The following is a 15,343-nucleotide window of genomic DNA, read 5'->3' as shown; positions in this document are numbered from 1 at the left end:
TGGGAATCAGGCTTCAGGAAGCAGGTGGAGGCAGTCCCACCAGCCTCCCGAGGCTGCACTTTCTGCAAAGCGTTTAGGAGTGTGTGAGTACATGAAATACATTTTCAAAATATTTATGTTCAAAAAAATTTTCTGTATTCAATTAGTCATCTGTGACTCTGAGTCACTTTTCACAGCCAGGCCGTGAGACGGGATAGTCAAGGAGTCCGAAGTCAAAGTCAGGAGGATACGTCATAAGAAGAGGGAAGAGGCAAAAGGCTTAGTCTGGTAACGTTCCGTAGATCAGAATACCAGGAGGAAAGCAGATCAGTGCAGAAGGGGTTAAACAGATGGATGGTCAGAACAAGGTCCAAGATCAGGCAACAGAAGATCAATAAACAGAACTCAAGGCACAGAGAACAAACCACACACTAGCTGAATGTACGTCTGGCAGAGATCTAGGGAAAATAGCTCAGTTAAGTAGCCAGGCATTCAACTGGGATAATTAACATCTGAAGATAGCCAGTGCCTCCCAGTCTCAGATTGGACAGCCGAGCTGTCAATCACCACACTGACAGCTATTGCACGTCCCTGTACCAGATTGGATTGTCAAGCTGTCAATCACAGTACTGACAGCTCCAGCACACCCCTGTACAAGATTGGACGGCTGAGCTGTAAGTAACTGCATCCCAGACACAGTGACGGGTGGAACAGTGACAGTACCCCCTCTTCTAAGGGGGGCCACCGGACCCCCAGGTTTCCCAGGAAACTTTAGATGGAAGGTCCTGACTAACCAATCGGCCTTCACATCTCGAGCAGGGACCCATGATCTCTCCTCTGGTCCGTATCCCCTCCAATGGATGAGGTATTGGAGGGAATTACGGACCCTCCGAGAATCCACCACTCTCTGAACCTCATACTCTAAGCCACCGTCAACTGAAACTGGAGGAGGGAGGGATGAGGGAGAGAATACCGAGGGAATAAACTCCTTTAATAAGGATTTATGGAAGACGTTAGGGATGCGAAGGGATGGAAAAAGCTTTAATCTGAATGCCACTGGATTAACCACCTCAAGGATCTCATAAGGAGCAATAAACTTTGGACCCAACTTTGCCGACGGCACTTTAAGTTTAATGTTCCTGGATGACAACCAAACCTTATCCCGAATTTTAAAAACAGGACCCACTGAACGTCTTCTATCGGCCTTCAGTTTTTGGCGAGTCTAAGCAGTCCCAATATTCTTTTGAACTTACTTCCAAACATCCCCAATTCTTTGTATGGTGACCTCCACCCAGGATATTCAAAACTAATCCTAGAAAATTAACCAAAATGGGATGAAACCCATAATTACAGGAAAACAGAGAGGTTCCAGTAGACTTATTAACTCGACTGTTAAAGGCAAACTCAGCGAGAGGGAAAAACAAAGACCAGTCCTCCTGCTGAGCCGCCACAAAGCACCTTAAAATTTGTTCCAAAGATTGATTTGTCCTCTCAGTCTGACTGTTGGTCTCAGGGTTGTAGACAGATGAAAATGACAATCCCGAGTTTACTACAAAAAGCTCTCCAGAATTTAGAGACAAATTGTACTCCCCTATCGAACACAATGTTAAGAGGGATACTGTTACACTCACGCCCGGACTGACTGGCGTGAGCGTGGTTAGTGGTCCCACTGGGTCACGAACCGAGGAGTGCGTGGAGGGGCGTTACTAGGGCCCTTGCCAGATCTGGCAACGAACACACTGCGGCTTAATCGACTCCGTGGTCTGAGGAGGGACATGGGAGGTGGCCCAGGTGCTACTCCAGGTCAGACCCCAGTCACAGCTGTTGACCCACACCGGGGAATGCAGGAACGAGCAGGCACGGCTGGTATGCAGACAGGTGGGTACTGGCAGGCACGGCTGGTATGCAGACAGGCGGGTACTGGCAGGCTTGGCTGGTATGCAGACAGGCGGGTACTGGCAGGCACGGCTGGTATGCAGACAGGCGGGTACTGGCAGGCACGGCTGGTATGCAGACAGGCGGGTACTGGCAGCCACGGCTGGTATGCAGACAGGCGGGTACTGGCAGGCATGGCTGGTATGCCGACAGGCAGATACTGGCAGGTAGGAACGCAGGCTGGATAGGGACCAGTACAGACTGGGATACAGGAACAGAGCCGCAGGTATGGTTTACAAGCAGAGCAGAACCACAGGTGCGGAGGACAAGCGGAGCAGAGCTGAGCGAAACCGCAGGTGCGGAGGACAAGCGGAGCAGAGCGAAACTGTAGGTTCGGAGGACAAGCAGAGCAGAGTGAAACCGCAGGTGTGGAGGACAAGCAGAGCAGAGCGAAACCGCAGGTGCGGAGGACAAGCAGAGCAGAGTGAAACCGCAGGTGCGGAGGACAAGCAGAGTGAAACCGCAGGTGCGGAGGACAAGCAGAGCAGAGCGAAACCGCAGGTGCGGTGGACAAGCAGAGCAGAGCGAAACCGCAGTTGCGGTGGACAAGCACCCTACAGAATGGTATTATGGCAAGCAGGATGTTGAAGTCCTGGTACAAGTGGATCAACGTTGTGATGTCATAGAGACAGAACGTTGATGTCCTATGCGTGCCCCAGAGTGAACATGTTGCCAAGTCGATCCACCCTTGCTGTAACTCTTACTGTGTCGGTGGACTCACCAGGATCTGGAGTTAGTAGAGTATATGATGTTTATTTTTTATTTTAATAGTCAGTACTTGTAGGAGGAGTGTGGGGGCATCATACTATGTGTGGGTCATCATACTTTGTCAGGGATGCTGTTTGGAGATTCACACTGTGTGTGAGGAGCTGTGGGGGCATCATACTGTGTGTGGGGAGCTGTGATGGCATAATGCTGTGTGGGGAGGCTGTGACTGCAACATGCTGTGTGTGGGGAAATGTGGGGATTTATACTTTGTGTGGAGAGCAGTTGGGGATCATTCTGTGTGGAGGAATCATACTGTGTAGGTATTATACCGTGTGTGAGGGATCAAACTATGTTGAGGGATCATACTTTGTGTTTGGTCATTCATATTTTGTGGGGGCATCATACTATGTGTGGGGGGGCTGTGGGTGTATAAAAATGTGTGGGAAGTTGTGCATCATACTGTGTGTAGGAGATTGTGGCGCCCCTGAGGGTTCGACCGCCACAGGGATGCTGCACCTCTTTAATGGGGTGTAGAGTTCCTCCTTTGAGGTAAGAACAGTGCGATGGTCAGGACCCCACCTCCACATCCAACCCCACACTTCTCCCACCAGAGGGGGCTAGTAGGCACTAGAGTGCTGCCCCTACTGGAAATTGGGAGACTGGGGAACCAAGAGATAGGGGGAACCAATTAGTGGGTGAGGGTGGAGGACTCACATTTTAGTGACACTTAATATTTCATATTTAATAAACAGCCATCTTGGCTCGTGGTTCTTTTGATTGTGATCCCCCTCCCTGAACGTGGATCCTGTGTGGACCTGCAGCGGATGGAGACACGGCCCTCGTACCCTGGCCTTGGGTCGAGGGGCAGGTTGCAGATAAGGTATGTCTCAACCTGGTCAAGGACCATGACCAAGAAGGCCCGGAGCTTAGGAGTATAGCACCACCGCAAATGGATCCCAGGGGGATGCCGACGGAGCGGTATACGCCACCAGTCCTCGCTATTCTGGCCAAGTCAGAGGGATTACGGCTGCAAGAGGGGTACCGGCCCCCGACACCTGACCTTGCTACTCTATGTCCTGGTCAGGGAAGCCCAGTAGGCCCAGAGGATCCCACCGGGTATCGGAAGGAGCGGAGCTGCCACCCGTACCCTTTTTCTGAGCGAAGTCCAGAGGGAGACCCGGCCTATCTATACACACACAGACAGGAAAGGACCCGGTCTGAAGTCTAGGAACACTCTGGTGCGGGGTCCTGATTGAACACTTGACTTACTCAGAGGTTGTCGGACCCCAGTCCCTGGTGACCGCAGAACTCCGCGAGGAGCAGGGAGAAGCCTTGCAGCTGTACTCTCCACCGTGAGTAAAAACCCTGGAAGTCAACCCCTATGGCCTCCGGACTCTTTATTCTGCACAGCACCACACCACGTAGCACCAGACCTCCTGCACTACAACCCCCTCCATCCTGTCTCTCTGCACTGAGGCCCTGCTCCGCCTGTGGGGACTAGTATCAACGTTGGCTGCCATAACATCCCTCCTCGGAGGACTGCAGCAGCGCTGGTGGCCTTCACCAGGTACCACAGGTGGCGTAGTCGATAGCAACCACTCAACCCTGATAAGCCCGTACCACCCTTTTCAATGTGACGGCCCTGGGCACGGAGCGGGTCCGGGCCACGGCTGCACCCCACCAAAAACACAGGACCCGGCTCCGAGTAATCCCCCATCTTCCCAGGGTTAGGGCTGTGAGCGTCACATAACCATACTGTTTGTAGGGCTTTGGGGGGATTCATATTGTATGTGGAGCACTGTAGGTAATCATACTGTGAGTGGGCATCATATTGACTGTGAGAGGGTGTCATTTTTTGTGTGGGTGCTGTGGGGGGATCATTCTGTGTTGAAGATCTTAATTTGTTTAGGCAGATTTGTGTGAATATCTGTGAGGGCATCATTCTGTGTGTGGGAACCTGAGGGGGGCATTATACAGTGTGTGTTGAGCTGTGGGGCTTCATACTGTGTCGATGCAGTGGGTGCATCATACTGTGTGAGGGGATCATATTTTGTGGGGGGTTCTGGGTGAATATACTGTGTGTGGAAGATCGTTATGTGTGTGGGGAGCTGTAGTTGATCATACAGTTTGTGGGGAACTGCGGGGGATCATACTGTGTGTAGGGGACAGTGGTCACTCATATTGTGTGTGAGGGGGTTGTGTGAGTCATACTGTGTGTAGGAAGCTGTGGGGAATCATATTGTATCTGGGGGTTCTCGGGGATCATACTATGTAAGGGACAGGTGGCTCATATTGTGTGGGCAAGGTTGTGGGGGATCATACCATGTGTGGAGTTGTAAAGTTCCATACTGTGCGCGTGGGATCAGACTGTGTTTAGGAGATCATAAGGTGAGTGGGGAGCACTGGTGGATTATACTGTGTGTATGTGTATCATACCGTGTGTGAGGGATCAAACTGTGTTGTTGGGGCTGTGGGGAATCACACTATATGGGGGATCATATATTTTGTGTGGGCATTCATATTTTGTGCGAGGGGCTGTGTTGGCATCATACTGTGTATGGGGGGGCTGTGTGCGCATCATAATGTGTGTGGGGAGTTGTACATCATACTGTGTGTGGGAGATCATACTGTGGGTTGAGATCATACTGTGTGTGGGGATCATATTGTGTGTGGGGAGCTGTGGAGTATCAAACAGTGTTGAGGAACTACATGATCATATTGTGTGTAGAGTCTATGGGGGATCAAAATATGTGCATACGGTGTAGGAGGGTCTGTGGAAGATTATACTGTGTGTTTGGAATTATACATAGTGCAGGGGGATTCATAAGATGTGTGTGGGGAGCTGTGGAGGATCATACTGTGCATGAGGACTGTGGGGGATCAAACTATGAGTGGGAGATCATACTGTGTGTGGGTCTATGGGGGATTGTACTCTGTATGGGGAGCTGTGGGGGATCATGCTATGTATGTGGGGCAGTGGGGGATTCATACTGTGTGTGTGGGAAGCTTTGGGTGATCATGCTGTGCTTGTGGGGCTGTGAGGGGATTCATATTGTATGTGGGGAGCCGCAGGTGATCATACTTTGTGTGGGGGATCAAACTGGGTGTAGGAGAGCTGTGGACACATCATAAAGTGTATGGGGGTTTGTGGGGTATCCTACTGTGTGGGGGAGACCTGTGGGTACATCATAATGTATGTGTGGGGGCTGTGGGGAATCATTTTCTGTGTGGGAGATCATACGGTGTGGGATGTGGGGCTGTTGGGATCAGCATATTGCATGGGAGGCTGTGTGTATATGTACTTTTTGTTTTACTTTTCTTTTAATTTTCTGGTGCACTTTATTTTTTTGTGGGTATACTATTATTGATGTATGTAGTTGGCTCAGGGAATATTAAATGTTAACTTGGCATTATTACATTGTAGGGGCACTCAATGCATTGTAACCATCAAAGAGGGCACACAGGATGCATTATTATTTTCTAAGACAATCACACATGGCATTAATATATTCTAAGGGGTAATTTTAGCATCTAGAAGGCACAAAGGAGGCATTTTTCTCTGTAAAGAGCACAGAAATGGGCATTATTATGTGGGGCACAAAGAGGAGCATGGTTACCATACCAGATAGAAGATGCAGTAATAGGGACAAATACCCCAATGCTGAGCCTGCTGTTGCTGTATCAGCAGGATAAGAAGTTTGTGCAGGGTGGGAATAGATAGGAACAGAGAGGGTCTGCAGGGAACAGAGCAGACTTGACCTGTTAAAGCTAGAACTAATACAGGTTGTATCCAGGTACTACAGGGGAGTAACAAAGGCTGGGGGTGGCAAGTGGAGGTGAAAAAGCAATGTATTTACAAACATTAATACATTTTTACTTATAAAGCATTTGCCCAGAATTTAAAAGGAACCTGCCACCATTAAAAGCCATCCAATCTGCAGGCACCATGTTATAGACCACGGGGAGATGAGCAGATTGATTTATAGTTTTGTGAGAAAAGATTCAGTTTAACTTGTGTTTTCATCATTTAACCCTCTGCTCTTTCTAGGATTTTCAGTCAGTGACTGACAGCTCCCTCTGTATGTGTGCCACACCGGCCGGGCCGCGGCGGTCGCGGTAGTGGTGCATAGCGGTCCGAGTGCTGGTATGATCCACCTTGGGGAGCGCACAAGTCTTTATCAATTGTGGGGGTTAATAATAAAAAGGGTTTGCGACGCCAGTTGGGATGTTCGGCCTGGTACGGCCGGGCACTGATGAAGATCCCTGGGAGTTAGGTGGTGATGAGCAATGCCAAATGATTAACCCTTCCCAACCAGGGCTGGCTCCCAGGGGAGTGGGAGCAGGAATGGCGCAGCTGAAAATAATTAGCTTTAGACAGGGTGAAACCAGTTTGTACCTTTTACTGGAGTTCTGCAAACAGTTCCAGAAGCTTCTATGCAATTCACATGCAGGGTTTCGGTCAGGCCTGCATGGTGAGGGTTCAGATTCTCTGCTGTGAAGTTGTGTAGCCTTCCTGCTGCTAATTATACCTCTGGTAGTCCCCAGGGGTCCAAGGTAAACAGTTATTGGATCTGTGTTCCCTTCCAGCAAGCAGGCAACATGATACCTGTCAGAACACTCACTTTCTCTTGCAGCAGTGTCTTTGACTCCATGCGGTTGCTGAGCTTCTGGGAAAATACTTCACTGCTCGTTATTTGAAGACCGAGCAGACTCAGAGTTTAGCACAGACTCTGGAAGTCTCTGTGCTCTAGGGACTGGACCCTGTCTTGTGTAGCTTGTACATTCGGATAGTACACTTCTCCCCCTTGCACAGAGAACTCCAGGATGCTGCTTTCTTCCTCACACTACAACTACAACTGAAGCACCTCATCCCCTCTGTGAACAACTTACTGGTTTAGGCAAAAGTGTACAGTCCTCCAGTAAGGGATCGGGTAACAATGTGTGTATGTAATGAAAACAGCGGAGAACTTATCCCTCACCATTGCTGGTAATGCAGATAAACCACATTACATTACACTTGCAGGCATTTTGTGGCGCTATAGACACGGGCGCCATATTCCCCCCTAGTGATGAGTAGCATGTCCTCAGACTACTTAGCCAGTAGGCAGTCCATAATAAAACAAAATAACATTAACCTAAACATATATAAACAGTCGTATTAATCTGGTCGCGGATTACAGCCGAAAATCACTTCTGATAGTCCCCGAGTGCAGCTGCGGGGCACACAGACCATAATATAGAATTCACTGCACTGGCTGTTTTGGATGGCTCCTTGACAAAGGCACAATGTATCAGGCTCCTTTTAGTTCGTAAGTTCTTACAAGAGTTCTACTAGTAAAAAAAGCGCAATGGTTTGTGAAATCTCACATTAGTCCATGGGGACACATCTTTTTTTCAACATTTTCATTAACATTACATAAAGCATAGTCCAACATAAATACAAATCAAATCTACTTATTGGTTTTCCTTGCACTATGAATCACTCCTATAGCGAAAAGGGGTCTGTCCCTGTGTGCTACGCTGTGATTTGCGCAAAATAGGAAGGCCAGGCAACTTTCTACCACTCTTTGAACTTCCCACAAGTACAGCAGGCGGACAGCTAGCAGGCGGCAAGTTTTCTGGTCTTTGAGTATGCAAAGCTTCAGGGGCTGGCGTTAGCTGCTCCTCTCCTTCAGAAGGGTTTGATGTTCCTGGTAAGGACCGTTGTGGAAACAACATCACAGGGACTACTACCGAATTATCGACTTGCAGCCAAGAATGGGGAAATTCACCTAGGATGGTGCGAATATTCGTGTCGGCCTCTTCTATTTGCTGAGGGACTTCCCTAGTTTCAACTCTTTCGCGCAATTGGCTGGACATATTTCTAGATTGTATCGGGATACAATAGTACACGTTTTTTCCACTGTCTTTGGAGATGGTACACACTTTGCTGTTGTCATGGTTAGATGGTAGAATAGTGTAAGGCTGGGCCTCCCATTGGTCGTCCAACTTGTGTTTTTTTCTCTTTTTCTTCAACACTTGTTCACCTGGTGATAGTGGGGTTGTCAGCGCATGCCTATTAAAGTCACTCTCCTGTCTTTGTCTGGCTTGGGCAAGACTCTGTTCTACATATTGCTGAACCTGTTGATGCTGCAGTTGTCTTTCTGTGTTCCAATCAGTGTCTAATTGGCTGCATATAGTTTCAGGAGTTAGGACTCCCATTTCCAGGTCAATGGGGAGTTTATCTGGCGTGCACATATCAGGTAAGCTGGGGCATATCCTGTTGAGCTGGTTGGGATATGATTGTACATTTCTATCAAATCAGGCAATTTCTCAGGCCATTGGTTTCTTTCATCCAACGGTAGGATCGGTAATAAATTGATGACCAGATGATTAGATTTTTTGCAAAGACCGTTGCCTTGTTGATGGTATGGCATGGTTCTGATTTTTTTACACCCTTATATGGAGCAAAATTCCTGGAAGACTTCTGCCTCAAAGGCTGGACTTCTGTCTGTCAGCACTTCATCTGGATATCCATGGGGACTACAGAAATACTCTTGGAATGCCTTTGCAGCCGTTCTTGCCATTTGGTCTTTCATTGGAACGACCACTAGGTGGGAATAATGGTCGACTATGGCTAGAGCATAGTTATACCCTGATCGGCTTGGGGATAGTTGCACATGGTCTAGAGCCACTAGCTCCAGAGGTTGCTTATTGACGATGGGCTCCAAGGGGGCCTTTTGACTGGTGGGATTCTTCCTTCTAAGATTATATGGGCCGCACTCCCTGCACCATTGTTCAATGTACCGTCTCATGCCTATCTAGAAGAAGCAGTCGCGGATGAGCACTTCTAGCTTTTTCACCCAAAGTGTCCATCTTGATTGTGATAAGCTTCTAGGACCATGGGCCCATCTCTTCTTGGGACCACAATCTGCCATACCAGGTCATGCGTACACGTTACGTGGTTGGAGCCCTGGAAGACATCCTGGCTGTGGAATGCCGGCATCTCTGTCTCCTCTAGGCCCGCCAGATCTTCAGTCAGGAGGATTTGGCATGCAAGACAAGGCATCTGCGTTCGCGTTTTTGACACCAGCTCTGTATTTAATGACAAACTCGTAGTTGGATAACCGAGCCATCCATCTTTGTTCCAAGGCGCCGAGCCTGGCGGTATCAAGATTTGTCAAGGGATTGTTGTCTGTGTAAATGGTGAATTTGGAAGAGGCCAAATAGTGTTTAAACCTCTTGGTCACTGCCCTAACTATCGCCAAGAATTCTAGTTTGAAGGAGCTATAATTGGCAGAGTTCCTCTCAGTAGGATGAAGCTTCCAACTCGCATAGGCAATGACATTCTCTTTACCAGTGTTGCTAGCATTGGTGTGGAGGATAAATGGCTGATCATAGTCTGGATAAGCCAAAATTTCTGATCCGGTGAGTGCTTGCTTTCGGCTCTTGAATGACTCATCGAATTCAAACTAAAAAATGATAGTGTTGGCCCCCTTAAAAATAGTCTGGTTGAAACGGTGGATGAGGATGAGGAAAAAGACAATATGCTAAATGATTTTTTTTCAACAGTATTTACACAAGAAAATCGTATGACAGAAAACATGGTTAGTGATAACAAAAATTCTCTATTAAATGTCACTGGCTTCACCCAGCAGGAAGTGCGGCAGCGTCTAAAAATCACTAAAGTTGACAAATCACAGGGCCCGGATGGGATACACCCGCAAGTACTGCCTGAATTAAGTAACGTCATAGATAGACCATTATTTTTAATCTTTAAAGATTCCATAATAACAGGGTCTGTACCATAGGACTGGCGTATAGCAAATGTGGTGTCAATATTCAAAAAGGGGACAAAAACCAAACTTGGAACTTATAGACCAGTAAGCTTAACCTCTACTGTGGGTAAAATCCTGGAGGGTTTCCTAAGAGATGCTATACTAGAGTATCTGAAGAAGAATAACCTCATGACCCAATATCAACATGGGTTTACGAGGGACCGTTCCTGTCAGACTAATCTGATCAGCTTTTATGAAGAGGCAAGTTCCGGACTGGACCAAGGAAATGCAGTGGATGTTGTGTATATGGACTTTTCAAAAGCTTTTGATACGGTTCCACACAAAAGGTTGATACATAAAATGAGAACAATGGGCATAGGGGAAAATATATGTATGTGGGTTAAGAACTGGCTCAATGATAGGAAACAAAGGGTGGTTATTAATGGAAAACACTCAGACTGGGTCACAGTTAACAGTGGGGTACCACAGGGGTCAGTATTGGGTCCGCTCCTTTTTAACATATTTATTAATGACCTTGTAGGGGGCATACAGAGTAATATTTCAATATTTGCAGATGACACTAAACTCTGCAGGGTAATGTTTTGGGGTACTGCCCCTCGTCAGTGCAAAGTGTGAATTTTGGTTTGGCTGGGTGAGAGGCATCAGACCGTATCTAAGAAGTAATGTTTCTCCTTGCGGAGAGCGACATGCTAGGCATGTCAGGTGAGGAGACTTTAAGCAGCAATTTCCCAGAGGAGCATTGTGGCTTAAAGTCTCCTCACCTGATGTGCTTTGCATGTCGCTCTCTGCAATGAGAAACCTTACTTCTTTGATAAGGTCAGACGCCTCTCACACAGCCAAACCAAAATTCACACTTTGCACTGACGAGGGGCAGTTCCCCAAAACACAGTGTCTGCAAATTGAGATTCTGGTCTTGTCTTTTATCCTAAGTCATGTGACAAGGCTCCTTAAAGGGTCAATATTGACTTTTAGGATTGCTACTTCCAATAGGTGGCACTAGAGTTCTAGTTCTCTTCCTCTCTGAAGAGACAATTGAGAAATACATAAAACATGATAAAAAAAGAAGGGTAATACGAGCAGAGAAACCTGTGCAGTAACAATCACCACGTTTACATGCGTAAGGTATCAAAAGGTAATCTTGACAAATAGATTTGAAGGAAATAATCCCAATCATAACGTGCAAATGCAAAGGGATGTTGGCGACCCCTAGTGGTCGATTTGAATTATGTTAATTAGATACAGACCAAGATTGAAACCAGTAAAGTGCAAGTTTAATCAAATATAATGGAGCAACCAGAAAATGCCATAGATGGAATAATTATAAAAACCCAAACAAACAGGGAAACAAAGGTGCTATATCCAACAGGAGCTATTGATGCACAGAAAATACATAATAAGGTGCCAGTGCATTGGAATGAACGTTCATATAGATATATTTCACATGCAGAAAGACTACTAGTGTAGAATAGGAAATATGAATCTGAATTTTCCTATAAAAGGAATAGGAAAATATGTACACTTATTATGAAGCATAGAAAGGGGGATTTTTGTCCAAATAGATGAAGGGGAGGCTCAGTCACGGGGGAGCTCATGGCCATCTGCGGGTGCTGAATGGGGTGAGCCCACCTCCAGCTGGGCTCCCCTGTGACAACAACCTCCTCCACATCAGCAGCATTAATATTATTTTTGTTAATGAGACCATGTGATCGAGTGGGTGTGACTGCCTCTGCTTGTCCAACAGGATGCTGGGCGGAATGCAGGATCACCACAAAGATGCCCTCATCAGACTGAGAGTGATATTAATCCAGGAGATGGTGCCTGATGAGCTGATTGACGATCTGATAGAGAAGAAAGTGCTCACTGCCTACATGCAAGAAAAAATCCAGTCCATGGGAGTGAGTTTCCGACAGAACTGCGCTCTGCTGGATTTGCTTCCAAAGCGAGGACCAAATGCGTTCTCCGCCTTCTTCGCCACGCTGCGAGACACCGATCAGGGGCACTTGGCTGAACAGTTGAAGCAGCAAACAAGAAGGCCCAAACCAGAGGAGTCTAGCTTTCCTTTATCTGTGGAGGAGCACAGGATCCATCACTGGCGAGATCCCTGTGAGCAGGGCCAGAGTCACCACCCAGTGCACCCGAGCAAGTGCCGGGGCCCTGAGCGAGCGGGGGGGGCCCACTCATTGTCAGGGACACCAGCGCGCTATGGGGCCCGTGAGTCGGGGGGCTTTAAACTGTTCACAATACTTACCTCTCCCTGTTCCTCCGCAGTTCCGGTGTTTTCCGTGTCTTCTGACTCAGGGCAGAGGGCGTAATGACATCACTACAGTGCGCCCTCTGCTCTGAGCAGTGCAGAGGGTCAGAAGACACTGAAGAGACAGTACCTCTGGCCAGCGGGGAATGAGAAGAGGTAAGAATTTTTTTTTTTTTTCCTATGGAGCATTATATGGAGCACATTCTGTATGGAGCATTATATGGGGCCCATACTGTATGGAGCAGTATATGGGGCCCATTCTGTATGAAGCAATATATGGGGCCCATACTGTATGGAGCTATATATGGGGCCTATACTGCATGGAGCATTATATGGGGCCCATATTGTATGGAGCAATATATGAGGCCAATTCTGTATGGAGCTATACATGGGGGCCATACTGTATGGAGCGTTATATGGTGCCCATGCTGTTTGGAGCAATATATGGGGCCCATACTATATGGAGCAATATATGGGTCCCATACTATATGGAGCAATATATGGGGCCCATTCTGTATGGAGCATTATATGGGGCCCATACTGTATGGAGTAATATATGGGGCCGATTCTGTATGGAGCATTATATGGGCTATTCTATATGGAGCATTACTTGGGGCCCATTCTGTATGGAGCATTATATGGGGCCCATTCTGTATGGAGCATTATATGGGGCCCATACTGTATGGAGAAAGATATGGGGCCCAGCCTGCATGGAGCATTATATGGGGCCCATTCTGTATGGAGCATTATATGGGGCCCATACTGTATGGAGCAAGATATGGGGCCCATTCTGTATGGAGCATTATATGGGGCCCATACTGTATGGAGCAATATATGGGGCCAATTCTGTATGGAGCATTATATGGAGTCCATTATTCTGTATGGAGCATTATATGGGGTCCATTATTCTGTATGTAGTACTATATGGGGTCCATTATTCTGTATGGAGCGCTATATGGAGCTCATTATTCTGTATGGAGCAATATATGGGGCTCATTATATTGTATGGAGCATTATATGGGGCCATTATGCTGTATGGAGCAATTTATCAGCCCCATTATTCTGCACGGAGCATTATATGGGGTTCATTATACTGCATGGAGGAGAATTTGGTGTCCATAATACTGTATGGAGGACTATGTGGTGCGCATAATACTGTATCGAGCACTATATTGTCCTGTCTAAAATGAAAACATTTGAATCCCCCAAGGGAAGGCACTGTGCGCTGCGAGGATTCACCAGTTTCTGAGCTATTGTAGAATTCACAATCACTCATGTAATGGAAGAAGTAAGTGAAATCTTTGGCATTGTACTATATATATATTTCTCTGCGGTATCTGTGCATCATGAACTGTGGTATGTGTTTAAGGGGCCCACTGAGACTCTTTCGCTGGAGCCGACCCTGCCTGTGAGAGATGTATAGATGACGGTGACGGTCCAAGGCGTGTGTCTCAGACCTCCGTGAACTTCTACCTGTTACATCACACATCTGCCTAGATGACCACCCGGCCGCGCGGTATCTGCCTGATCATTAGCAATGTCTCCTTCTCCACTCCGGATCTCGACAATCGACATGGAGGGGAAGTGGATCTGAACGTATTGAAACTGTTGTTCTTCCAACTGAACTTCAGAGTCGTGGAGCGCAGCTCAGGAAATGATATCTGAGCTGAAACGTTTCTCCAAACTGCCCTATCACTCCCAGCTGGACTCCGGTATCATCGCCATCTTATCCCATAGAGTGGATGGTGCTGTATATGGATCTGATGGCAAACTCACACAGTTGAAGGACATCTCCACACAGTTGGATAATGTGCACTACCCACAGCTGCAGAACAAACCCAAGATGCTCTTCATGCAGGCCTGCTGAGGAGATGAGATGGATCGAGGCGTGGACCAGCGAGACGGATGAGAGCAGACTGGATCTCCTGACTGTGAGCAGAGCGACGCGGGGAGAGAGGATGGGAGAGTCCAGTTGCCAATCCAGTCTGACATGATATGCGCCTACGCCTGTCTGAAGGGTACCGTATCACTTTGCAACACAAACCATGAATTGTGGTTCATACAAGATCTTATAGATGTGATCTCCAAACATGCCAAGGACACTCATGTAGCTGACATGCTGGTTAAGGTGAATGACCGCATTAAAAAGTGAGAGAGGCACGCTCCAGGGACTGAATACGACCGCTGCAAAGAGATATTACAGTACAGCAGTACCCTGTGCCAAGACCTGTACTTGTTCCGGGGATTCCCCTTGTGACTCGCAGACCTGCACTTCTGTCTCCTACATAGATCAGCTTTATTTTCACATCTTCTATCCATGTCTTCCATGTCCTCCACTTTTGTCTCCTTTCCTTTTTTGGGAAGGGTTTGGATGTCAACACACCTCCAGGAAGAAGACATAAAGCGAACCGGACGTCAGGGTTTCCTATCCTGTGCATCAATCCCACTAAGGCAGGGGTCCTCAAACTTTTTAAACAGGGGGCCAGTTCACGGTCCCTCAGACCATTGGAGGGCCGGAATATAGTCTTTAAAAAAAACTATGAACAAATTACTATGCACACTGCACATATCTTATTTTGTAGTAAAAAAAACAATACAGAAACAAATACAATATTTAAAATGAAGAACAAGTAAAGTTAAATCAACCGGTATTTCAATAGGTAGGTAACTGTACCCAATAGGCAGCATAGGT

The 15,343-nt window shown here is 47.3% G+C and overlaps 1 pseudogene; it reads left to right on the top strand.

Moving 5' to 3' along the window:
- Window positions 1-12,142: 12,142 nt before the first annotated feature.
- Window positions 12,143-14,940, top strand: LOC141250721 (caspase-2-like; annotated as a pseudogene).
- The last annotated feature ends 403 nt before the right edge of the window (window positions 14,941-15,343 follow it).

Source organism: Phyllobates terribilis, unplaced genomic scaffold (genome assembly GCF_046119375.1).
Source record: "Phyllobates terribilis strain yellow unplaced genomic scaffold, ASM4611937v1 Scaffold_2__4_contigs__length_985480577, whole genome shotgun sequence".
Classification (NCBI taxonomy): domain Eukaryota; kingdom Metazoa; phylum Chordata; class Amphibia; order Anura; family Dendrobatidae; genus Phyllobates; species Phyllobates terribilis.
The sequence above is the reverse complement of the archived record's forward strand: the minus strand, read 5'-3'. Positions and strand labels throughout refer to the sequence as shown.